At 47.1% G+C, this 26,862-nt stretch overlaps 1 pseudogene; it reads left to right on the top strand.

The window, feature by feature from the left end:
• The first annotated feature begins 1 nt into the window (after window position 1).
• LOC137562300 (transcriptional regulator QRICH1-like) overlaps window positions 2-26,862 on the top strand; it is a 43,333-nt pseudogene continuing 16,472 nt past the window's right edge.

The raw sequence follows: 26,862 nt of genomic DNA, 5'->3' as shown, positions 1-26,862 counted from the left end.
ACCTGCCAGTACATCAACAGCTGGTCAGTTACCTAATGTGGAATCTTGGGCAGTATTTTCTGCCCATGCTACCTGCCCTGAGTCTCAAACCTTAATAAATAATTCTGTCCCTCAGGATAACTGTGGAATAGTTCAAATGGAGAGATTCCAATGAGCACTGGTAGCATCAAACTGGAAGAAAGCAAAGATAGCTTTGAAGTTAAAAAGAATCTCTCTGATAAAACACACAATGCTGGCACATCAGGGTTTCCAATGTCAATACTAAACATGAATGGAAATATTCAAATTCCACTCTCCTTACAAACAGGGGGACGAGTGTACCAGTCTTCAAATTCTGGGATCAACAAGTACAGGTTGGTATGGAGGGTAAAATTAACTTTGTAATGTTGTTTTTATTGGGTTTAAAGTTTTAACAAAACCATTTATGTATGCGGAGTAAGGGCCTGTTTCCTCGCATGCAGATTGGAGCGCAGTCCATACATTTCAATTGGCTGCATTTCCCTATCTGATGCCACATCACTGGCGTAACAATAGGGGATGTGACTACTGCCGGCGTGGGGGAGGGGGGGGGGGGGCGCGGGGGCCCGCTCAGGAACTTTTGTGGGGCAGGAGGGGTCGCAGCATAAGAGGAGAGCGTGGCCGCAGATAGGTGTGGAGGGGGGACATTCCCCCCTCCCTCACCTCGGGCTCTCCTCTCAGCGCTCCCCTCCTGCAATCATTGGTGGCGGCAGGCTGAACACATACTTACTTCTTGCCAGAGGTCTTCCGATCGCTAAGAGCTTCATGCTACTTCCTGTTTACACAGCCTGCCGCCACCCGCTGCCACCAATGATTGCAGGAGGGGAGCGCTGAGAGGAGAGCCCGAGGTGAGGGGGGGGGGGGGAATGTCCTCCCTCCCCACGATCTGCAGCCACGCTCTCCTCTTATGCTGCGACCCCTCCTGCCCCAAAAAAGTCCCTGAGCGGGCCCTAGGGGTTTCCGGATTATTTTTTTTTTTTTATTTGCAGGGGGGCTCGGGATTTCTAGGTACGCCCCTGTTCCACATGCGTGTGGAAATGCTATAAATTCGCCTTAGTAGAAATGGGCCCTTAAAGGAAAATGTAAGGTCTAACTTGTACATCTCCCAAATCCTGCCTGTATTGTGGTGCAGTAACTTAGGTCTGTTAATGGCATGCTTTTTTACCAGAGCAATCTAGGCATTTCAGCAGTAAACATCATCAGACAGCACTGGTGGCAGAGGAGATGAGCTGAACATTCAGAATTGTAGGATACCACTTACCAACTTGCCAAATGCTGACAATTTTGGCACCAACTATCCAAAGTGATAACACAGTTGGCAGCTTTGCATTCACAATTTGCCAACTGTGTTAGCACATCATGAGTCCAATCAAACTGTAACAAAAGAGATTGTGCACAGGACCACAGCTATCACAGCCTGAGTGCAGCTTTCCAAATACATTCAGTAAGCATGGCTTGAAGAGAAAACAGCGGTAGTGCACATCCGGCTAAAACGTAGCATTTATTCCAAACTTGGTAAAAACTGTTTCAAGGCAATACACAAATGGAGAGAGGTACAGGCAGAGAGCAGGTCAACAGCCGTTTCGCGCCTATGTAGCGTGGCGCATCATCAGGACCTGATGATGCGCCACGCTACATAGGCGCGAAACGGCTGTTGACCTGCTCTCTGCCTGTACCTCTCTCCATTTGTGTATTGCCTTGAAACAGTTTTTACCAAGTTTGGAATAAATGCTACGTTTTAGCCGGATGTGCACTACCGCTGTTTTCTCTTCAAGCCATGTGTTAGCACATCATAGTGGCTTTCCGCTCGGGCTCCAGCAGAAATAGCCGAGCCCGATTGGGTCTGCTATACTGTGCAGGTGCATACGGCTAGGGCCTGTGCAGTAGTGGAGCTGATTGGGTTTGGCTATTTTGGCGAGAGCCCGAACAGAGAGCATCCAGCGTGATGCGCTAACAGTTGGCAGCTTGACATTCACGCTGCCAGCTGTGTTAGCCCATCACTGTGCATTTTGAGTTCTGAAGACCGCAGCAGTGTTTAATTCACTTGGTTTGCTTGCCTTGATAGAGGAGCTCTCTGCAGCTCCAAAACATTGGAAAATAAAGACTTGTGCTTTGAATCACTATAATTATTGGAGTGCTTGCTGACACCACACCTACTTGTGCTTTATGGTGGTGCCATCCACCTCTTCAGTTGATTGCAACCTTGACTGTAGTCATTATGCTGTAAAGTGTGCCATACCTTCTTGACTCTTAAACGTTAGTGCTTATACACCCCTTTTGGGTTAGAAGTTAGTTGTGGTGTGTGCCAAGCAGATTTTTCCATAGCAATGCAGAATCCTTAGATTCTGCATGCAGCAGGGATATAGAGTAGTATGCAGCTAACTTTGTCTGGATTGAAAGACTGCAACATAACTCTCAAGGTGGCCACTAACGATACAATCTTTTTCATCCAATCTTACCATTTCTATGTAATATAAGGTAACTGCCTAAATTATCCATTCAATATATTCACTCAGTTTACCCTTATACTACATAGATTTGGTAAAATTGGATTAAAAAGATTGGATAAATTGGATGAAAAAGAGTGGCCGCCTTTAGGCTGAGCTCTCTAGAGGGTTTGACCATTCTTCATTAGAGAAACAGTAAGAAAGAAGCATTTCTATTCCTATAGATAACTTAAAATGAAGTTAGTGATAACAGTTTTTTGTTTGACATCCAGGACACCATTAGTTGCAAGTATATAATGCATACAATAGTGGATAGAAACAAAAAAAATCCCTGCACGAGGATGAAATTTTACAGTATTCTAGTGTTCTGCGGGAACTGCCAATTCCATTGTTCCCAAGGAAGGTAGTTCACACTACAAGCATGCTTTGGCTGGCATATCTCTAAAAACCTGCAGTATTCTGGTGGCGCTGACCAAGGGTTTGAGCTTCATATGAGTTAGTGGAAAATGCCTTAGGGCCCGTTTCCACTATCACGAATTCGCATGCGGTGCCCGCATGCGAATTCGCATAGCCAGTGCAAGTGGATGGGACTGTTTCCACTTGTGCGTTTTCCTGCACGTTTTTCTGTGCAGAAAAAATCTGCAGGGTAGGGCCCTCAGAATTCGCCTGCGTGTGGAATGCAGGCGAATCGCACGCAATGTATTTAATAGGGAAATCGCATGCGTTTTCCCCATGCGTTTTTTGCCACGATTTCGCATGCGATTTCGCATAGGTACCCATGTTAATTCACACAGGCAGTGACATGGTTAAAATCGCATCACCCTTAGGGCCTTTTTCCACTAGCCTGCGATTTGCGATTTGCTTCTGATCGCAAATCGCAAGGTACATTAAACTAATGGAAACTGCAGCAGCAATTACCATTAGTGCGATCCGATTGCGATGCGATTTTGGTCAAAGCGCAATCGTCGTCCTCCTGCGTTTTGTATGCGATTGAGCTGGACTATAATGAGTATAGTAGCTCAATCGCAATTGCATGGTGGAAATTGAAACGCGATCGGAATCGCAATCGCGATCGCATTTCATAGTGGAAAAGAGCCCTTACCTATGCAAAATCGCATGCGAAATCGCGGCAAAAAACGCATGCAGAATCGCACCCGCATGCGATTTTCCTGCGGTGATTCGCCGGCGATTCCGCAACGCTATAGTGGAAACGGGCCCTTACAGTACCAGTGAAAAACTGGCAAGGTCAAGTTGGCGTCCTGGTTGAAGTGGCAGCAGCAAGCACAATGGCACTAGCTTTTTTTTTTTTTCTGTAAGCACGATTTGTGTGATGCAGACTCTAATGTGGGGTAAGCCTAGGTCTAGGAAAAAATGTGCTGCCATCTGATGGCTTAAAGAGACTCTGTAACAAATTTTTCGGCTGTATTTCTTCTATCCTACAGGTTCCTAAACCTAATCTAATGTGATCTGGCTTACTGCAGCCCTTTTTATTTGCAGTGTCAGTGTAATAAATCATCTCATCTCTCTTCTGTCGGTCTTATCGTCCCGTCTCTGGAAGGGCCTGACTCTTCATTGTTGTTTATCTGTTAGGCAGGCCTTCCCTCTACGCCCCCATCACGCCCCTCTATGCTCGCTCCCGTGAGTTACATTACACTTGCCGATCAGTCTCCGGCTGCAATACTTGTGCTGCTGTGCAGTGAAACAATGCTCTGCCTCTGTGTATTGCAGCCGGCTCTGGGATGCTGATCGGCAGCTGAGATAGAGCCAGCACGAGAGGACCTACAGCGCATGCTTAGACTTGCGCGCCTCTCGTGCACGGCTCGTATGCACACTCACTGGAAGTGGGCACACGCTCTGCCCGATGCACTTCCGGTTTTGGCGGCCATATTGCTTGTTTACAAAACAAGCAATAAAAGTGTGATTTTTCTGCCCAAAACAGCGGCGGGGAGCGGCGAAAATGACGCAGAGGGGGAGAGCACAGCGCTACAGACAGGCTGGTATGTTTATTTTATTAAGTTTTCATGGATATAGATTCTCTAAGTGCTTTAGGAAAAAGATGCACAAAAATCATGGAAGTTCATTAATTTTGTTATTGCTATTGCAGGTAAACTTCATTTTGAATCCACAAAGTATCTTGCAAATAAAGTTTTTTTTTGTTTTTTTTTTTTAATCTTAGGTGGAAATTTTGTAAAATTATGCATTACCCACTTGAGTGATTATGAGTAGATCAGAATTGTTCAAGGGATTCCAAGGTGAGAGACATAGACTGACCTAATTATTTCCTTTTAAACAATGCACATTGCCTGGCTGTCCGGCTGATCCTCTGCATCTACCCTATTTTTCGGACCAAAAGATGCACTTAGGTTTAGAAAACAAGAACCAGGGTAAAAAAATATACTAAACCTGGTGTGTGTCCATGGTGCAGGGGTATCTTGTGGATCTTCTTCCATCAGTCCCTCCCCAATTATTTATCTTGCGTCTCCTCTTGTGTCCTCCTGTCTCTTCTGTTCCCCCATGTCCTCCTTTTTCCCCCTCCCCGTCTCTTCTGTCCCTTGTGTGCCTCTGTCCCCCTGCCTGTTCTGTCCTCTTGCCCTGTGTCACTTCTGTCCTCAGCGTGGCCTCTGTCACCCTGCCTCATTCCTTCTGTCCCTGGCATGACTCTACCCCATCACTTCTGGCTATGGCATGGCTCTGTCCTTCTGCCTCGTCCCTTCTGTCTATGGTGTGGCTGTGTCCCCCTGCCCCATCCCTTCTCTCCCCGGAATAGCTCTGTCCACCTGCCCCATCCCTTTTGTCCCTGGCATGGCTCTGTCCCACGTCCCTCCTTGTATGTGAGATACTTACCAATTGTGTGCCGGATATGGCAGGAGTTAAGTCCCGTGACTAGCAGAGATTCCATCCATGTTCATGCCGGCTCCAGACGCCATGTGACCAATCAAGAGGGAGCGTCGCGAGGACATCATCCAATCACTGCCACCTGCTGTTCTGATTGGATCCAACGGTCTCTGAGGAGGCACCATAGCTCCATCCCTCGGACAATCACTGATTTTGCTCAGTATCTCACCTACTAGGAGGGACGGGGAAAGAGCTATGCTGGAGACAGAAGGGATAGGGCAGGGGGACAGAGCCACGTCGGGGACAGAAGGGATGGGGCACAGAAGGGGCAGGGGACAGAGGCCATGCTGGGGACAGAAGAGGGAGGTAGGACAGAAGACACAGGAAGGCAGGGGACAGCAGAACCCACAGGACACCTTCGGACCACAAGACACACTTTGGGGGGTTATGGTCGAATAATACGGTAATACTTTTAGCCATAGACCCTGAACTAGCATGCACATCAGATGTTTCTGGGCAAAATCTGGCAAGATTAGCTGCATACTTGCTTAATGTGTGTGATTCAGACACTATAGGCCAGAAAGATCAGCAGGATTGCTGGGCAACTACTATTTACAGGGAAATAAATATGGTAGTCTCCATATGTCTCTCACCTTGAGTTCCTTCCAATGTGCATATGTCTCTCACCTTGAGTTCCTTCCAATGTGAAATTTTTTAAGAAATATGTCTGGGACACTGTTGGACTCTGCCAGTGCCTAGAGTCAAAAGTGACTGTCTTCATTAGATCATATGCTGCATGGGTTTATGGACTTCTGCCTCTAAAGAGAAATATCAGTTTTACATATCAGTTTTATACTCGCAATCAGATATATGTATCTGATTTTCAAAATACGGAGACTGCGTCATTGCAGCAGAAAAATAACTTTTTTTCATTTTTGAGGACTAAGCTGTTACTGTATATATGTTACATATGATTACTATCTTTAGCTAGCTAGTCTGCTATCTTTATTTGTATTTGTGGTAAATCAACCAAATTGTGTTCATTCCATTTGCCTTTAAGCTCTTCATTTTTCTTAAATAAGCTGCTGACTGTTAAAAAAGGCTGGGTATGTTTTTGCCTCTGTCAAATAATCATGATGCAATGGATGTTCTAGCAGGCGGAGTAAATTGGACACTTGTAACTTTGTAACGTTACCTGCAGGTTTTACATGGTCAGTTGTGTAAGGGCCGGTTCACACGAACATCTGCGCTGCGTCCGCGTCTATAAGCGTTCAACCGCTGAACGCCGAACGACACAAATCGTCATGTCGTTTGAACAGCGGCTGACAAAACTATTTTCCTGCGGTTGTCAGCGTTCCAGTGAGCGTACGCGTTCAACAGCGTTTGATAGCATTTGATAGTTAGACGCCTGTTAAAGAGGAAGTAGTCCTAAAAAGGGGCAGAACTAACTGTACCTGGAAGTTGAAATTCGTCATAGGTTTGTACTTCCTGTACTCCTGAGTGATATAGACATTTTGTCTTTGAGCTCTGGTAGTTTTCCCCAGGAATTATGTCATAGTAGGGCCGCCTGCCTGTGTCCCATATAGCAGGCTTGTTCTGGATCAGATCCACCAGTCTGCCCAGCTCCACAGTGTTCTAGTGTTCTCCAGAGACACCTGCGCCATCTCTCCTTCCTTCTGTGTCCTTTGCACTAGAGGATTATGGTCCATTTCCTGTCAACACCCTTTCCTGTGAATTCTGGTCTATTTCCTGTCAACAGCATACCTCCAGGACGCCTACAACCTTCAACACAACCGTTCGCGCGCTTTCGATGGCGATTGTATGTGTTTACCGCTGACGTTTGCCAAACGCAGCCGCCAATAGATAAGATGGCGCTGGATAGGCTGCCACGGCACATAGGGCTCTTATACATATCTGGTTTTCTTTTCCCTGTTTTCTCCCTCTCTCTTTCGTGTTTTCTTGTTTAGTCAGTCAGTTAGTTTAGGGGTGAGGAATTAATTTTTCCCCAGCGTGCAGCCCAGCGCTCGAGGCCGGCTCGGAACACAGAAAGGCCACCCACGTGGAGCGACCCGAGGACCCGCACGAAGAGGCTCAAGTGGGATGCCAGCATCTGCTGGCGCTCACCATCCACGGCCGGGCACCAGCTCAAGCTCACCCGCACCAGCCCAAGAACGTGAGGAGGCCACCCACGTGGAGCGACCCAGGCAAGTGAGTCTCTCCCCTGCCAGCACCGCAGATCTGCTCCCTCGCACGGTGCCCCCCAAGACCCGCACAAGGAGGCTCAAGTGCTGGCGCTCACCATCCACGGCCAGCCCAGGCTCACCCGCACCAGCCCAAGCTCACCTCCCCATTAGCAGGGCACGAGCCCTGCCTCTGCCAGATCCACAGCTCTGGGCTTCCTCTGCAGAGCACAGTCCCCGCTGCCAGTCAGCCTCCCGGTCTGCAGCTCCACGGATGCCCCTCCGCAGCTGGCCACGTACCTCCAGCCCGGACGCAGTGCTCTAGTCCAGGACCGCTTCTCAGCCGACATCTGGCTGTACTTGCGGCCCACCGCCTCCTGCACTTCCAAGGTAGCCGAAACATCTCAGGAGGCTACCTCTCACAGCGGATCCGACTTTCCACTGCACCAAGACTCCTGCCACCAGGTGAGACTTCTGGTTCTGGGCCCCGCCACACATTCCGGGGGCCTCTGTTGGAACTGCTGGGTACTGGGGCCGGATCAGCACTGGGATCAGCTGAGTGCACCTATCACTGCCTTTTGCACTGCTGTGGGCATCTAAGGTGCACTGCTGCCAGTTTATGGATTGTGCTGCACTGCTGAATGGGCTGTTGTTTGGTTTAGGTACGCGTGCGATGGTGTCCCACTGATGAGTGACTGTGTTGCACATGTTATCTAGTGCACATTCCCTTGCACCCGGGGCACTCTGCGGTTGGGCTGTTGTTGCACATGCCTCCTACATCTGGGTCACACTGCTGCTAATAGTCTGTTATTGCACTCGCCTCCACATCTGCGTCGCACGGCGGATGGACTGGTTATTGCACTCGTCTCTTACATATGTGTCACACTGCGGATGGACTGTTATTGCACTCGCCCCTTACGTCTGTGTCACACTGCTGCTGAAGGACCGTTATTGCACTCTCCTCGTACATCTGTGTCGCACTGCTGATGGACTGTTACCACACAAGCCCCTTACATCTGTGTCACACTGCTGATGGACTGTTATTGCACATGCCTCTTACATCTGTGTCACACTGCTGATAGACTGTTATTGCACTCGCCTCTTACATCTGTGTCACACTGCTGATAGACTGTTATTGCACTCGCCTGCACAAGTTTTGCTTACCATCCATGCCCCAAATGCTACCCCTCCCCCCTCGTACCACCTACTCCAGAGCGCAGCTCCTGAAATGGGAACCTATCACAGCCGCACACCCGGAGGATGGGCTCTCGTACAACTCTGTTTGGAGCCACGTCCAGGAAATCACTGCTTCTGCGCCCCCTGGACTCCCTTTAGCCAGCACCGCAGGGGCTGTTGACCAGGCGTCCGGGCGAGGCTGAAGAGGAGGGGCCTGCGGTCAGCCATCCCTGCGGTCCTCCTTGCTAACGTCCGCTCCCTCCCCAACAAGCTAGATGAGCTGAGACTCCTCAGCGACAAGAGGGAACTCGGTAACAACACCCCAGTCTTTTGCTTTACTGAAACGTGGCTCCATGACGACATCCCTGAGAGTGCCCTCCAGCTCCCAGGTTTCAGCCTCATCCGAGCAGACCGGGACAGCACCCTCTCTCGAAAAAAGAAAGGGGGTGGCATCTGCTTCTACGTCAGCTCCGCCTGGTGCTCAAACACCTCTGTACTGGCCAAGAAATGCACACCAGAACTTGAACTCCTCCTCATCAATTGCAGGCCAACCTACTCGCCCAGGGAATTCTCCTCCTACGTCCTCGTGGGTGTGTATATCCCTCCTGATGCAGAGGTAAATGCTGCCCTGCGTGATCTCAGTGATACCATCATGCAGTGGGAGACGGCCCTCCCGGACTTGCTGTTCATTATCTTGGAGGATTTTAACAAGGCAAACCTCCGCAAAGAGCTGCCCCGCTTCCATCAGCACATCACCTGCCCCACTAGGAGTGCCAACACCCTCGACCATTGCTACACGGCCCTGAAGGATGCATACAAGGCGACACCGTGGGCAGCCCTAGGCTCATCTGACCACTGCATCATCCACCTGGTACCTACTTATAAAAGGCGCCTGGAAACCTCAAAACCTGTCACTAAGACCTCCAAAGTGTGGTCAAGTGAGGCTAAACTTCAACTTCAGGCCTGCCTTGACTGCACAGACTGGAAGGCTCTGGAATCTCCTAACCTGGACGAGTGGGCAGACAATGTATCCTCGTACATTAGCTTCTGTGAGGACTCCTGTATCCCAACAAAAACCTTCAAACTGTATCCAAATGATAAACCGTGGTTCTCAAAAAGACTACGACAACTACGTTGTAGCAAAGAAGCCGCACATAAGTCCGGCAACCAGGTGGAATACAAGAAGGCAAGAAACGACCTAAACAGAGAACTGAGGTCCGCTAAGAGGGGCTACGCGGAAAAGCTGGAACAGAACCTCTCCTCAAACGACTCACGAGCCGTGTGGAAAGGGCTGAAGGCTGCCACCAACTACAAGCCCCTCCCCCTCCTCAGCATGCCACACCGAGCTCTGAGCTTGCCGAGAGTCTCAGTGACTTCTACTGCAGATTCGAGAGTCAGCCAGCACCTGCAGGACCCCCACAGCCACCTGCACAATCTGCCACTGTAGCCCTTGGCCCTTACTCACCCCCACCATCAGTGAGGGAGGCGGAAGTACTGAAACACTTGCTAAGGCTAAATGCTAGGAAAGCCTCAGGTCCGGACGGTGTCGCCAGCCTGCCTGAAAACCTGTGCTCGCCAGCTCGCTTCCACCCTCTCTTCCATCTTCACGAGGTCCCTCCAGGAAGGCAAAGTTCCCGCGTGCTTCAAGAGGTCTGCCATTATCCCTGTCCCCAAAAAGCAGGGCATCCTCGACCTCAACAACTTCAGGCCCGTGGCACTTACATCCGTGATCATGGAAGCTTTTGAAAGCATGGTGCTACCTCTCCTTAAGCACTCTACTGAGGGACTGCTGGACCTGCACCAGTTCGCGTACAGAGCGAACAGGTCCACAAATGACGCCATCAACATCTGCTTGGAGCACGTCTATGATCACCTGGATAGACCGGACTCCTACGCCAGGATCCTCCTACTGGACTTCAGCTCAGCATTCAATACTATCAGCCCTAAAATACTTCAGGACAATCTCGCTACGCTAGGAGTCCACCCCACCCTACGCCTGTGGATCACGGACTTCCTCACCAACAGGTCCCAGGTCGTTAGGTTAGGCACCATCTCCTCACAACCTAGGATCACCAACACAGGAGCCACACGAGGCTGTGTCCTGTCGCCGTTCCTGTTCTCTCTGTATACGAACAATTGCAAATCCATTTCGGACTCGGTAAAAGTAATCAAATTTGCAGATGACACGACCATTGTGGGTCTCATCACCAAAAACGATGAGAAGGCGTACCGCCACCAGGTCTAAAGCATATGCAGCTGGTGCAGAGAGAACGGTTTGGTCCTAAACACAGCAAAAATGGTGGAGATGATTGTTGATTTCAGGAGGCGCGCCTCTAACCTGCCTCCAATCCACATGGATGGCATGGAAGTGGAAAGAGTCCCCAGTGTCTGCCTACTGGGCACAACTATCTCCAATGACCTGAGGTGGAACACCAACACTGCCTCAACACAGAGGAAAGCCCAACAGAGACTTTTCTTTCTCCGCCAACTGAAAAAGTTCGGTATGGCCCAAAAACTGCTGACAAATTTCTACTCAGCCACGATCGAATCCGTCCTATGCTCTTCCATCCTGGTCTGGTACACCAGCTCCTCCGCCAGCGACAAGCTCAAACTGCAGAGGGTCATCAAATCTGCAGAGAGGATCATCGGGAGATCCCTTCCCACTCTGGACCTCCTCTACCACTCCAGGCTGAACACCAGAGCATTAAAGATCGCCAACGACCCCCCCCACACCCAGGCTACCGCTTCTTTAATCAGCTCCCCTCGAGCTGGAAGCTCCGGTTCCGATCCATCTACACCAGGACCTCAAGACATAAGAACAGTTTCTTTCCCTCTGCTGTCAACCTCCTGAACTCTCGCCATGGAAATGCCTATCCCCACCCCACAATACCAAGACGCACTGAGGCACTTTGCACATAGCTCAAGCGTACTTTTTTTTTTTTGGTCGTTTTTTATTGTATTGTAACTTATGCCATTGTCTCCCTCTGCATACATGTTCTATAATGTTCTGTCTTTCTGTATAATGTTCTGTTACTACTGCATGTCCTCTATCTGTAACTACTGTATACCGTGTATCAGTACCCTGTACATGCCAAGCCCAATTCCGGGCACGACCTGGTCGTGCTTGGCGAAATAAAGTTTCTGATTCAATAGAAGTTTCATGAGGCGTCCGAAAGAACGTCATCAACCTCGACGCTGAAAAAAAACTCCCAAAACCGCTGACAGACAATACTAACATAAACGCTCTCATAGAAAACTATTACGAGCAGTTAAAACGCGTTGTTTAAACGACAGAAAATAACGATGACAGACGTCCGTGTGAACCGGCCCTAAAGCCCAAGAAGTATCAGGCACAGGACCCATACACACAGACATTCAGATGTCTGGTAATGACAGCTTAGGGCTCTTGCACACTAGAGCCAGTTTCCTGCGTTCTGACGCAAAGTCGAAACTTTGCGCTAACAAGGTAAAATGAAAGTGCATAGACTTTCATTTTACCTTTCACACCTGATGCTGTGTTGTGGTTGGACGCAACAAGGCGCTTTTAATCGTCGGGAGTCTGTGTTTTCCTGTCGGGTGAATTAATGGCTACCGCCGCTGATTGCATTGCACGGCAACATTCGGAGCAGGCTATTCAACGCATGCAGGAAAACTGCTCCTACACGTCTTGTTAGATGTGAAAGAGCACTTAGTGTTGGAGCGCACTTGTTGTTGTTAACGATAAATACCGTTTTAAAACAGACGGGAGATAACGAAAAGATATTGTTAAAATCGTTACGTAATTCAACAATACAGTTTAACCAAACCCTACTCTCACACAGAACCCTCCCCTGGTGGTGCCGAAACCTAACCACTCCCCTGGTGGTACCCTAACCACCCGAACATGTTGTATCCAGCACAGGAGATTTGGGCGCCACCATAGCCCATAATAGGAATTACGGCTATAGCGGCGCACAGTGAGTAACTTCGGCACCATCAGAAGACGGAGCTGAAGTTACTTTTAAAACTCTGTAATTTGGCCGCCAGCAATAACTGGAAGCCGAATTACATCATTCCCCACCATCCTCGTGGACCTGGAGGGGGAATAGTAATTAACGTCGCTGGGACTTGTGCAGGAGCGCAGGGTACGCTGTATATATTGGCTGTATTCTGCGCCCAAGTCTCCCGGCAGCGATTTCTCTTGTACTCCTAACCACCATCTGTGTGGTGCCTAACCTTAACCACTTACCGACCGCCCACTGCACAGGGGTGGCCGGAAAGTGGATCCCGCAAGGACCGCCGCATGTACAATTGGTGGCGGTCCTTGTACGGGCATGGGCGGAGTGATCGCGTTATTCGTGACGCGATCAGCCACCGGCAACTGGCTCCACCCCCCTCGCGCTGTAACCCGCCGGCCGTTCGGAAGCGCCGACGGGTTACTAGCACCCGGATTGCCGCATACAAAGTGTATAATACACTTTGTAATGTATACAAAGTGTATTATACAGGCTGCCTCCTGCCCTGGTGGTCCTAGTGTCTGAGGGACCACCAGGGCAGGAGGCTGCAACCACCCTAGTCTGCACCCAAGCACACTGATTTCCCCCCCCCCTGCCCACCCCCCAGACCCCTGTTTGCACCCAATTACCCCCCCCCCCCATCACCCATCAATCACTCCCTGTCACTATCTGTAAACACTATTTTTTTTTTATGCCCTAAACTGCCCCCTGCTCCCTCCTGATCACCCCCACCCCTCAGATTCTCCCCAGACCCCCTCCCCCTGTGTACTGTATGCATCTATCCCCCCTGATCACCTGTCAATCACCCATTAATCACCCCCTGTCACTGCCACCCATCAATCACCCCCTGTCACTGCCACCCATCAATCAGCCCCTAACCTGCCCCTTGCGGGCAATCTGATCACCCACCCACACCAATAGATCGCCCGCAGATCCGACGTCAGATCACCTCCCAAGTGCAGTGTTTACATCTGTTCTCTACCCTAAACACCCACTAATTACCCATCAATCACCCCCTGTCACGGCTACCCATCAGATTAGACCCTTTATATGCCCCTAGGGCACTCAATCACCCGCCCACACCCTCAGAACGCCCTCAGACCCCAGCCCTGATCACCTCGCCAGTGCATTGCTTGCATCTATTCCCCCCTCTAATCACACCTTGAGACACCCATCACTCACCTCCTGTCACCCGATAGCACACCTACCCATCAGATCAGGCCCTAATTTGCCCCGTGTGGGCTCCTGATCACTCGGCCAAACCCTCAGATCCCCCTCAGACCCCCTTCCGATCACCTCCCCAGTGCATTGATTGCATCCATTTTCCCCTCTAACCACCCCCTGAGACACCCATCAATCACCTCCTGTCACCCCCCTAGCACTCCTATCCATCAGATCAGGCCCAATACAACCTTTCATCGTAAAGGCCTCCCTGCTTATGACCGGTTCCACAAAATTCGCCCCCTCATAGACCACCTGTCATCAAAATTTGCAGATGCTTATACCCCTGAACAGTCATTTTGAGACATTTGGTTTCCAGACTACTCACGGTTTTGGGCCCGTAAAATGCCAGGGCGGTATAGGAACCCCACAAGTGACCCCATTTTAGAAAAAAAGACACCCCAAGGTATTCTGTTAGGTGTATGACGAGTTCATAGAAGATTTTATTTTTTGTCAAAAGTTAGCGGAAATTGATTTTTTTTTTTTTTTTTTCACAAAGTGTCATTTTTCACTAACTTGTGACAAAAATAAAATCTTCTATGAACTCGCCATACACCTAACGGAATACCTTGGGGTGTCTTCTTTCTAAAATGGGGTCACTTGTGGGGTTCCTATACTACCCTGGCATTTTAGGGGCCCTAAACCGTGAGGAGTAGTCTAGAAAACAAATGCCTCAAAATGACCTGTGAATAGGACGTTGGGCCCCTTAGCGCACCTAGGCTGCAAAAAAGTGTCACACATGTGATATCGCCGCACTCAGGAGAAGTAGTATAATGTGTTTTGGGTTGTATTTTTACACATACCCATGCTGGGTGGGAGAAATCTCTCTGTAAATGGACAATTGTGTGTGTAAAAAAAAAAAAAAAAAAAAAAAAAATCAAACAATTGTCATTAACAGAGATATTTCTCCCACCCAGCATGGGTATGTGTAAAAATACACCACAAAACACATTATACTACTTCTGAGTACGGCGGTACCACACGTGTGGCACTTTTTTACACCCTAAGTACGTTCAAGGGCCCAAAGTCCAATGAGTACCTTTAGGATTTCACAGGTCATTTTTGTTTCCAGACTACTCCTCACGGTTTAGGGCCCCTAAAATGCCAGGGCAGTATAGGAACCCCACAAATGACCCCATTCTAGAAAGACACCCAAAGGTATTCCGTTAGGAGTATGGTGAGTTCATAGATTTTTTTTTTTTTTTTTTGTCACAAGTTAGCGGAAAATGACACTTTGTGAAAAAAAAATTTTAAATCAATTTCCGCTAACTTGTGACAAAAAATAAAATTTTCTATGAACTCACCATACTCCTAATGGAATACTTTGGGGTGTCTTCTTTCTAAAATGGGGTCATTAGTGGGGTTCCTATACTGCCCTGGCATTTTAGGGGCCCTAAACCGTGAGGAGTAGTTTGGAAACAAAAATGACCTGTGAAATCCTAAAGGTACTCATTGGACTTTGGGCCCCTTAGCGCAGTTAGGGTGCAAAAAAGTGCCACACATGTGGTATCGCCGTACTCAGGAGAAGTAGTAAAATGTGTTTTGGGGTGTATTTTTACACATACCCATGCTGAGTGGGAGACATATCTCTGTAAATGGACAATTGTGTGTAAAAAAAAAAAAAAAAAAAAAAAATAAAAAAAAAAAAATCAAACAAGTGTCATTTACACAGATATTTCTCCCACTCAGCATGGGTATGTGTAAAAATACACCCCAAAACACATTTTACTACTTCTCCTGAGTACGGCGGTACCACGTGTGGCACTTTTTTACACCCCAAGTGCGCTAAGGGGCCCAAAGTCCAATGAGCACCTTTAGGCTTTACAGGGGTGCTTACAAATGAGCACCCCCCAAAATGCCAGGACAGTAAACGCACCCCACAAATGACCCCATTTTGGAAAGTAGACACTTCAAGGTATTCAGAGAGGGGCATGGTGAGTCCGTGGCAGATTTCATTTTTTTTTTTTTGTCACAAGTTAGCAGAAATGGAAACTTTTTTTTTTTTTCTTGTCACAAACTGTCATTTTCCGCTAACTTGTGACAAAAAAATATCTTCTATGAACTCACTATGCCTCTCAGTAAATACTTTGGGATGTCTTCTTTCCAAAATGGGGTCATTTGGGGGGTATTTATACTATCCTGGAATTCTAGCCACTCATGAAACATGACAGGTGGTCAGAAAAGTCATAGATGCTACAAAATGGGAAAATTCACTTTTTGCACCATAGTTTGTAAACGCTATAACTTTTACCCAAACCAAGAAATATAGGCTGAATGGGTTTTGTTTTTTTTATCAAAAACATGTTTGTCCACATTTTTCGTGCTGCATGTATACAGAAATTTTACTTTATTTGAAAAATGTCAGCACAGAAAGTTAAAAAAATAATTTTTTTGACAAAATTCATGTCTTTTTTGATGAATATAATAAAAAGTAAAAATCGCAGCAACAATCAAATAGCACCAAAAGAAAGCTTTATTAGCGACAAGAAAAGGAGCCAAAATTCATTTAGGTGGTAGGTTGTATGAGCGAGCAATAAACCGTGAAAGCTGCAGTGGTCTGAATGGAAAAAAGGGTCTGGTCCTTAAAGGGAACCTTAACTGGCGGGGGAAAAAAAATTCACTTACCTGGGGGCTTTCCCAAGCCTCCTGCTGCCGTCCTGTGCCCGCGCCGGTCCTTCGGTGCCCTCCGGGCTCCCTCCGCGGCTAAGTTTTGTTTTCGGACGACTGCCAGTCGTCCTCGGGCAAAGCGTCCTCTTCTTCCGCATTCCCCGTCGTAAAGAGCCGTAAAGCGCGTCCGCATGACGCCAAGCGCGTCATGCGGACGCGCTTTACGGCTCTTTACGACGGGGAATACGGAAGAAGACGCTTTGCCCGAGGACGACTGGCAGTCGTCCAAAAACGAAACTTAGCCGTGGAGGGAGCCCGGAGGGCACCGAAGGACCGGCGCGGGCACAGGACGGCTGCAGGAGGCTTGGGAAAGCCCCCAGGTAAGTGAATTTTTTTCCCCCGCCAGTTAAGGTTCCCTTTAAGGGGGGTAAAGCCCGCGGTCCTCAAGTGGTTAACCACTCCCCCTGCACAAACACCCTTACACACACAGAAGCAATAATATATTTGATAATGTAAAATCTGTACATACAAATGAAATGGACAAAAGCTGTAACGCTGCAAGCTTCTAAAACGATAACTTATCGGGCGCCATTTTTTCTGCTTAGGGCGCCATATTAACGATAAATGCATTAGTCTATGGCGGTGCCATTTTCGTCCACTAGCTGCCGGCGTCCTTTTTTCCTGCTGCCCTTCATTGCATTACAGTCTTTTCTTTTGAATAAATGTACAACTTTTAACCCCCTTTTTTTTCCCCCCCCGCTTACACAGCCACAAGGACTTCAGTGTTCCCCATCAGAGCAGCATCTCCGTCTGCAAAATAATGTGGATTTTCCTTCTACCCTGAAACCAGAAGAAGGAGCTTTACTTTGGAAGACTTGGGCTCAGATTAAAAATGCTGAAACACTAAAAGAAGATGAAAACAAATCAACGTGGTTTGGAAGTATGCCTATTGTAAAATATTAGTAGAAAAATAAATAAAACTATAGACCATATTTGTTGTCCCATTCTAAAATATCAGTTTATACAACACAAATACATACCATCATCCTCACCAGAATTACAATGTACATGTTAAAGGGATACTGTAGGGGGGGGGGGTCAGGGGAAAATGAGTTGAACTTACCCGGGGCTTCTAACGGTCGCCCGCAGATATCCTGTGCCCGCGCAGCCACTCACCGATGCTACGGCCCCGCCTCCGGTTCACTTCTGGAATTTCAGACTTTAAAGTCTGAAAACCACTGCGCCTGCATTGCCATGTCCTCAATCCCACTGATGACATCAGGAGCGTACTGCGCAGACACAGACTATACTGGGCCTGCGCAGTATGCTCCTGGTGACATCAGCGGGATCGAGGACACGGCAACGCAGACGCAATGGTTTTCAGACTTTTAAAGTCTGAAATTCCATTAGAAGCCCCGGGTAAATTCAATTCATTTTCCCCCGACACCCCCCCCCCCCCCCCTACAGTGTCCCTTTAAATATCCAGTGGAGGTATATTTACTTCTTTCAGTCACACATTTCTTTTCAGTTACAACAAGCGACACCCATGCTAACCTAGAAATAAAAAACACATAAGTAGATAAATACTACTTCCACTTACATAATAGATGTATTGTGCTATCCACGTAATGATTCCTGTGAATTTTTATAAAGGAAAAGCAGAAAATCCTATTCTAGGCAGTGGCCATCTTGCCAAGCTAATGCTGACCTCCTATCCTCCCTGAGGGCTGGTGCACACCGAGCGGCTTTTTCAGCGTTTCTGCAGCCGCTTGCGGCTGTGGATCCGCTTGGTCAATGTATCTCAATGGGGTGGTGCACACCAGAGCAGGAGGCGTTTTGCAGAAACGAAAAATGCCGGGGTGAGGCATTTTTTGGATTGCGGGTGCGTTTCTGCCTCAATGTTAAGTATAGGAAAAACGCGAACCGCTCTGAAAAACGCCTGTTCAGAGCGGTTTTGCCGGCGTTTTTGTTACAGAAGCTGTTCAGTAACAGCTTTACTGTAACAATATATGAAATCTACTATACTGAAATCCGCTGCAGCAATCCGCAAAACGCCATAGAAAAATAAGAAAAAGCGTTTCAAAATCTGCTAGCATTTTGCGGATCTGCTAGCGGTTTTTGGTGTGCACCGGGCCGAACTCTTGTTTTTCCCCCTCCCTTCTCTTGCTCATTGTGTATTCATTAGCTGCCCTCCTACCAGAGTCTGCAGACACTCCCACTGAGGTGTATACTAACAACTGCACTCAGCCTTGCTTGTAAACACAAGTAATCGGAGGGTGTTTCTGATAAGGAGCTAGGCTGGGAAATAAATGGAAGAGGAGGAATATATTATAAATAAAAAGAACTCCCAGCATTTAACTCTTTGGCACTAGGGCCAGTGCTCCTAAAGTATGTGATAACTAAAAACCATAACAGCAGAAAAAGTTTTGTAAGTTTTGAATGCAGGATTAGCATCTTCATCACTTAAAGGAATACTTAAGGCAAAAAAAAAATTTACTCACCCGGGGCATCCCTCAGCCCCCTGAAGCTGGATGGTGCCCTCGCAGCCCCGCTCCGATCGTCCAGTCCCCGCCGGCGGCTACTTCCGGGTTCGGCGACAGCCGCCGACAGGCTGGGAACGCGGCTGATTCTCCGCGTTCCCAGCCGCTATATCACCCTCTATGCTGCTATATGCTATAGCAGCATAGAGGGTGATCTAGCGGCTGGGAACGCGGAGAATCAGCCGCGTTCCCAGCCTGTCGGCGGCTGTCGCCGATCCCGGAAGTAGCCGCCGGCGGGGACTGGACGATCGGAGCGGGGCTGCGAGGGCACCATCCAGCTTCAGGGGGCTGAGGGATGCCCTGGGTGAGTAAATATATTTTTTGCCTTAAGTATTCCTTTAATACACTCAGACCAGTTGCTGTTAAAACTTGATTTTTATGGTGACAATACCGCTTTAATGAGGATACAAAGTTTCTATGTTTTTTTTTTTTGTTTGCATTGTATTTCAGAAAAAAAATCTTTAAACTTCAAGGAAGATATTCTTTCAGTGCCAATTGCAGAACTAAATTATGGGTTGTGCATCATAACCAAAGAAGCTAAAAAGCCTGATGGTTCACCATATGATGCAGACATGTTGTTTTATTTGCTGCTGTGTTTACAAAAGGTAAGATTGTCATATCAATGTTGAATACATTTTAACCATGTATCAGTGCCATAACATTTTCTGGAAAGTTGTATTTGTCCACATTTTGGTATACCCAAAGAAAATAAGGTAGCTTAAAGCGGACCTGAATGCAGAACTTCCTCTCTGCTCTAAAAGATAAACTGCATAATAACGTTTAAAGAAGAACATTTCTTTGTTACAGCTGATACAAATCCTGCAATAAATCTGCACTGTTTCTACGTCCTGATTTCATGGAAGCAGACCTATTAACATCCTGTGCTTTCAAATGAGCTTATGGCAGTCATCTGACACGGGAGAGAACAAATTACAACTGGTGATTAAACACAAATGAGGGGGAATTACAGGCTTACTTATTTATATACATACAGGGTGCATTTCTCTGTTATCCTTCTGTCCTGTGCAAGAGTTCAGGTCCACTTTAAACTGAAAATTTACTGTATAGTCTGACAGACATTTCTTCTGTCACAATTTCTTCAGTCCTAAAGAGTTAAGGAGATACAATCTGGCCAAATGACAATAATTAATCAGTTGCTGATTGTCTGCATAGCGCCACTCATCAGCATACATCTGTATGAAAATCAAAACTCTGCTTGATCATTACAATACTGAGCTATGGGTAGGGCTAGATGAGGAGCTACAAATCTGTGTTGATGCATGATTATGCAAATGTTGTTGCTCCGTTTTAAGCAGCATAGAAATTACAATTAAATGGCTTCATTTGTTTGGTCCATTTTCAAGCTGCATTTTGAATTGACATGAAGTTGATTAACCACTTCAGCACCACAGGGTTTTTTGCTTAAAAACCAGAGCAATTTTCACATTTCAGCGCTCCTCCCATTCATTCACCAATAACTTTATTGCTACTCATCAGATGTAAATGATCTATATCTTGTTTTTTTTTGCCACAAATTATGCTTTGTGAGGGTGATATTTGCTTTTAGTAATTATGCTATTATCTGTGCATTTTAACCACTTGAGGACCACAGTCTTTCTACCCCTTAAGGACCGGCCACTTTTTTTCCATTCAGACCACTGCAGCTTTCACGGTTTATTGCTCGCTCATACAACCTACCACCTAAATGAATTTTGGCTCCTTTTCTTGTCACTAATAAAGCTTTCTTTTGGTGCTATTTGATTGCTCCTGCGATTTTTACTTTTTATTATATTCATCAAAAAAGACATGAATTTTGGCAAAAAAATGATTTTTTTAACTTTCTGTGCTGACAATTTTCAAATAAAGTAAAATTTCTGTATACATGCAGCGCGAAAAATGTGGACAAACATGTTTTTGATAAAAAAAAAAACCATTCAGTGTATATTTATTGGTTTGGGTAAAAGTTATAGCGTTTACAAACTATGGTGCAAAAAGTGAATTTTCCCATTTTCAAGCATCTATGACTTTTCTGACCCCCTGTCATGTTTCATGAGGGGCTAGAATTCCAGGATAGTATAAATACCCCCCAAATGACCCCATTTTGGAAAGAAGACATCCCAAAGTATTCACTGAGAGGCATAGTGAGTTCATAGAAGATATTATTTTTTGTCACAAGTAAGCGGAAAATGACACTTTGTGACAAAAAAAAAGAAAAAAAAAAGAATCCATTTCTTCTAACTTGCGACAAAAAAAAATGAAATCTGCCACGGACTCACCATGCCCCTCTCTGAATACCTTGAAGTGTCTACTTTCCAAAATGGGGTCATTTGTGGGGTGTGTTTACTGTCCTCGCATTTTGGGGGGTGCTAATTTGTAAGCACCCCTGTAAAGCCTAAAGGTGCTCATTGGACTTTAGGCCCCTTAGCGCAGTTAGGCTGCAAAAAAGTGCCACACATGTGGTATTGCCGTACTCAAGAGAAGTAGTAGAATGTGTTTTGGGGTGTATTTTTACACATACCCATGCTGGGTGGGAGAAATATCTCTGTAAATGACAATTTTTTCATTTGTTTTACACACAATTGTCCATTTACAGAGTTATTTCTCCCACCCAGCATGGGTATGTGTAAAAATACACCCCAAAACACATTGTACTACTTCTCCCGAGTACGGCGATACCACATGTGTGGCACTTTTTTGCACCCTAACTGCGCTAAAGGGCCCAAAGTCCAATGAGTACCTTTAGGATTTCACAAGTCATTTTGCGGAATTTGATTTCCAGACTACTCCTCACGGTTTAGGGCCCCTAAAATGCCAGGGCAGTATAGGAACCCCACAAATGACCCCATTTTAGAAAGAAGACACCCCAAGGTATTCCGTTAGGAGTATGGTGAGTTCATAGAAGATTTTATTTTTTGTCAAAAGTTAGCGGAAAATTGATTTTTATTGTTTTTTCACAAAGTGTCATTTTCCACTAACTTGTGACAAAAAATAAAATCTTCTATGAACTCACCATACTCCTAACGGAATACCTTGAGGTGTCTTCTTTCTAGAATGGGGTCATTTGTGAGGTTACTATACTGCCCTGGCATTTTAGGGGCCCTAAACCGTGAGGAGTAGTCTTGAAACCAAATGTCGCAAAATGACCTGTGAAATCCTAAAGGTACTCATTGGACTTTGGGCCCCTTAGCGTACTTAGGGTGTAAAAAAGTGCCACACATGTGGTACCGCCGTACTCAGGAGAAGTAGTATAATGTGTTTTGGGGTGTATTTTTACACATACCCATGCTAAGTGGGAGAAATATCTCTGTAAATGACAATTGTTTGATTTGTTTTACACACAATTGACCATTTACATAGAAATTTCTCCCACCCAGCATGGGTATGTGTAAAAATACACCCCAAAACACATTATACTACTTTTCCTGAGTACGGCGGTACCACATGTGTGACACTTTTTTGCAGCCTAGGTGCGCTAAGGGGCCCAACGTCCTATTCACGGGTCATTTTGAGGCATTTGTTTTCTAGACTACTCCTCGCGGTTTAGGGCCCCTAAAATGCCAGGGCAGTATAGGAACCCCACAAGTGACCCCATTTTAGAAAGAAGACACCCCAAGGTATTCCGTTAGGTGTATGGCGAGTTCATAGAAGATTTTATTTTTTGTTACAAGTTAGTGAAAAATGACACTTTGTGAAAAAAACCCAATAAAAATCAATTTCCGCTAACTTTTGACAAAAAATAAAATCTTCTATGAACTCGTCATACACCTAACAGAATACCTTGGGGTGTCTTTTTTTCTAAAATGGGGTCACTTGTGGGGTTCCTATACCGCCCTGGCATTTTACGGGCCCAAAACCGTGAGTAGTCTGGAAACCAAATGTCTCAAAATGACTGTTCAGGGGTATAAGCATCTGCAAATTTTGATGACAGGTGGTCTGAGGGGGCGAATTTTGTGGAACCGGTCATAAGCAGGGTGGCCTTTTAGATGACAGGTTGTATTGGGCCTGATCTGATGGATAGGAGTGCTAGGGGGGTGACAGGAGGTGATTGATGGGTGTCTCAGGGGGTGGTTAGAGGGGAAAATAGATGCAATCAATGCACTGGGGAGGTGATCGGAAGGGGGTCTGAGGGGGATCTGAGGGTTTGGCCGAGTGATCAGGAGCCCACACGGGGCAAATTAGGGCCTGATCTGATGGGTAGGTGTGCTAGGGGGTGACAGGAGGTGATTGATGGGTGTCTCAAGGTGTGATTAGAGGGGGGAATAGATGCAAGCAATGCACTGGCGAGGTGATCAGGGCTGGGGTCTGAGGGCATTCTGAGGGTGTGGGCGGGTGATTGAGTGCCCTAGGGGCAGATAGGGGTCTAATCTGATAGGTAGCAGTGACAGGGGGTGATTGATGGGTAATTAGTGGGTGTTTAGGGTAGAGAACAGATGTGAACACTGCACTTGGGAGGTGATCGGACGTCGGATCTGCGGGCGATCTATTGGTGTGGGTGGGTGATCAGATTGCCCGCAAGGGGCAGGTTAGGGGCTGATTGATGGGTGGCAGTGACAGCGGGTGATTGATGGGTGGCAGTGACAGGGGGTGATTGATGGGTGATTGATAGGTGATTGACAGGTGATCAGTGGGTTATTACAGGGAAGGACAGATGTAAATAATGCCCTGGCGAATTGATAAGGGGGGGTCTGAGGGCAATCTGAGCGTGTAGGCGGGTGATTGGGTGCCCGCAAGGGGCAGATTAGGGTCTGATCTGATGGGTAACAGTGACAGGTGGTGATAGGGGGGGATTGATGGGTAATTAGTGAGTGTTTAGAGGAGAGAATAGATGGAAACACTGCGCTTGGGTGGTGATCTGATGTTGGATCTGCGGGCGATCTATTGGTGTGGGTGGGTGATCAGTTTGCCCGCAAGGGGCAGGTTAGGGGCTGATTGTTGGGCGGCAGTGACAGGGGGTGATTGATGGGTGATAGGTGATTGGCAGGTGATTGACAGGTGATCAGTGGGTTATTACAGGGAAGGACAGATGTAATTAATGCACTGGTGAATTGATAAGGGGGGGGGGGGGGGGGGGGGTCTGAGGGCAATCTGAGCGTGTGGGCGGGTGATTGGGTGCCCGCAAGGGGCAGCTTAGGGTCTGATCTGATAGGTAACAGTGACAGGTGGTGATAGGGGGTGATGGATGGGTGATGGGTAATTAGTGGGTGTTTAGAGAAGATAACAGATGTAAACAATACATTTGGGAGGTAATCTGACGGTGGGTTTGCGGGCGATCTAATGGTGTGGGTGGGTGATCAGATTGCCCGCAAGGGGCAGGTTAGGGGCTGATTGATGGGTGGCAGTGACAGGGGGTGATTGATGGGTGATAGGTGATTGGCAGGTGATTGACAGGTGATCAGTGGGTTATTACAGGGAAGAACAGATGTAATTAATGCACTGGCGAATTGATAAGGGGGGGTCAGAGGGCAATCTGAGCGTGTTGGCGGGTGATTGGGTGCCCGCAAGGGGCAGATTAGGGTCTGATCTGATAGGTAAAAGTGACAGGTGGTGATAGGGGGTGATTGATGGGTGATTGATGGGTAATTAGTGGGTGTTTAGAGGAGAGAATAGATGTAAACAATGGATTTGGGAGGTGATCTGATGTCGGATCTGCGGGCGATCTATTGGTGTGGGTGGGTGATCAGATTGCCCGCAAGGGGCAGGTTAGGGGCTGATTGTTGGGTGGCAGTGACAGGGGGTGATTGATGGGTGATTGATGGGTGATTGATGGGTGATTGATGGGTGATTGATGGGTGATTGATGGGTGATTGATGGGTGATTGACGGGTGATTGACGGGTGATTGACGGGTGATTGACGGGTGATTGACGGGTGATTGACAGGTTATCAGGGAAGATAGATGCATACAGTACACAGGGGGGGGGGGGGTCTGGGGAGAATCTGAGGGGTGGGGGGGTGATCAGGAGGGGGCAGGGGGGGGGGTAAAAAAAAAATAGCGTTGACAGATAGTGACAGGGAGTGATTGATGGGTTATTAGGGGGGTGATTGGGTGCAAACAGGGGTCTGGGGGGTGGGCAGGGGGGGGGTCTGAGGGGTGCTGTGGGCGATCAGTGGGCGGGGGGGGGGGGCAGATCAGTGTGTTTGGGTGCAGACTAGGGTGGCTGCAGCCTGCCCTGGTGGTCCCTCGGACACTGGGACCACCAGGGCAGGAGGCAGCCTGTATAATACACTTTGTATACATTACAAAGTGTATTATACTCTTTGTAGCGGCGATCGCGGGGTTAACATCCCGCCGGCGCTTCCGTATGGCCGGCGGGATGTTACGGCGGGTGGGCGGAGCCAGTTGCCGGGGAAAGCGCGCGTCATCAATGACGCGATCGCTCCCCCGGCATGCCTAAAGGACGCGCCGCCTGAAGGCGTATTGCGGTCCTTTAGGCGTCCACTTTGCCGCCGCCCATGGGCTTTGGGCGGTCGGCAAGTGGTTAAAGGGAAAAATGAGAAAAGAAAAAATACAGTATTTCTCCATTTCCATGCACTATAGTTTTCAAATAAACAATGTTACCATAGGTAAAACCCACACATTGTATTTGCTAATTTGTCCTGGTTATCTCAACATTTAAATAATGTTCCTAGTACAATGTATGGCGATGATATATTAGTTTCTGGTTTGTGTTTTTTGTTTTCTCATTGTACTCTATCAGTAATTAAAAGCCCTTATCTTCATGATTAACAGTAATACACTCTCATGGCATACATATTTTAAAAGCGAAGTCCCTAGGGTAACTATGTATTCTCTTTTTAATGCTGTCACTTTTTGTTTTTTTTACAAGTATTTATTTAGGGGTATAGAGTACATGAAAATAACAGTTGTAATGCTTTTCATTCAGTTTTCCGGTAAAAAAAAATCACATGACTTAGCCCTCAGTTGTCAAACAACACAAAATCTATTCTCTTACTTGTCACGGTTAAAATGATACCCTATATACATAATCAGATAGCTTATTGGGCATACAGCACACTGTTTACCACAAGTACGCCTATCTACTCCCCTGAGCTTCAAGTAAAGTTTTGTGGGGAGTAGATAAGCGTAGCAAGGGAGGTGAAGTGGTTAAACGAAGATTAAACATTGACTAATCAAATGCAGCAGCAGAAGTTTGAGCTTTTTTTAGTGTCCATAAAGATGCTTAAAATTAACATAAAGGTTGCAGTGCTAATGCATCCTGAGCTATCTTGAACGTCAATGTTTGGTAACCAGACTTGCAAGTTTGTAGAACCCTGTATACCTGGTATAGGTATAGTTAGAATACTATTGAAAGTATCACTGCCATCTTACATGGGATACAGATAGTTTCTGCTGCAATACAAGGTTGCTGGAAAATGTAACATGGCAATTGTTGGACAATTGACTCACCCACTCCTGAATGAGAAAATGAGTAGTGTAGTATACAAGCATATTTGGTCCATGAGCCTGGTATTCTCTCAATGACTCTTATACATGTCTTCAATTTTACGTTTTTGCTTTTCAAAGCAAATGTAAAGTCATCAAAAAAAGTTAGATACTGCTTATGGAGAGGGAAGGCTCTGGGTCCCATAGAACCTTCCCAGTCCTCTCTTTGTGCCCTTGCTCCACCGCTGTCCCTGTTAACATTCTGTGTCTTTGGAAGGTGAGCACAAGTACTTCCAAAGCGTCACCAGTTGGTTAGATAACTCCAAGGGGTGCAGGGTGTGGGTTGGGCAGTGGTGGACAGAGGGTACGGAGAGAGGATCAGAAAGGCTCTGTGGGATCCAGCCTTCCCTCTCCATATGTAGCTATTTTTATTTATTTATTTTTCAGTGGCTTTAATTTTA

This window comes from Hyperolius riggenbachi, chromosome 3 (genome assembly GCF_040937935.1).
Source record: "Hyperolius riggenbachi isolate aHypRig1 chromosome 3, aHypRig1.pri, whole genome shotgun sequence".
Taxonomy (NCBI): Eukaryota; Metazoa; Chordata; class Amphibia; order Anura; family Hyperoliidae; genus Hyperolius; species Hyperolius riggenbachi.
Note: the sequence above shows the minus strand (reverse complement) of the source record. Positions and strands in the feature narration are given on the sequence as shown.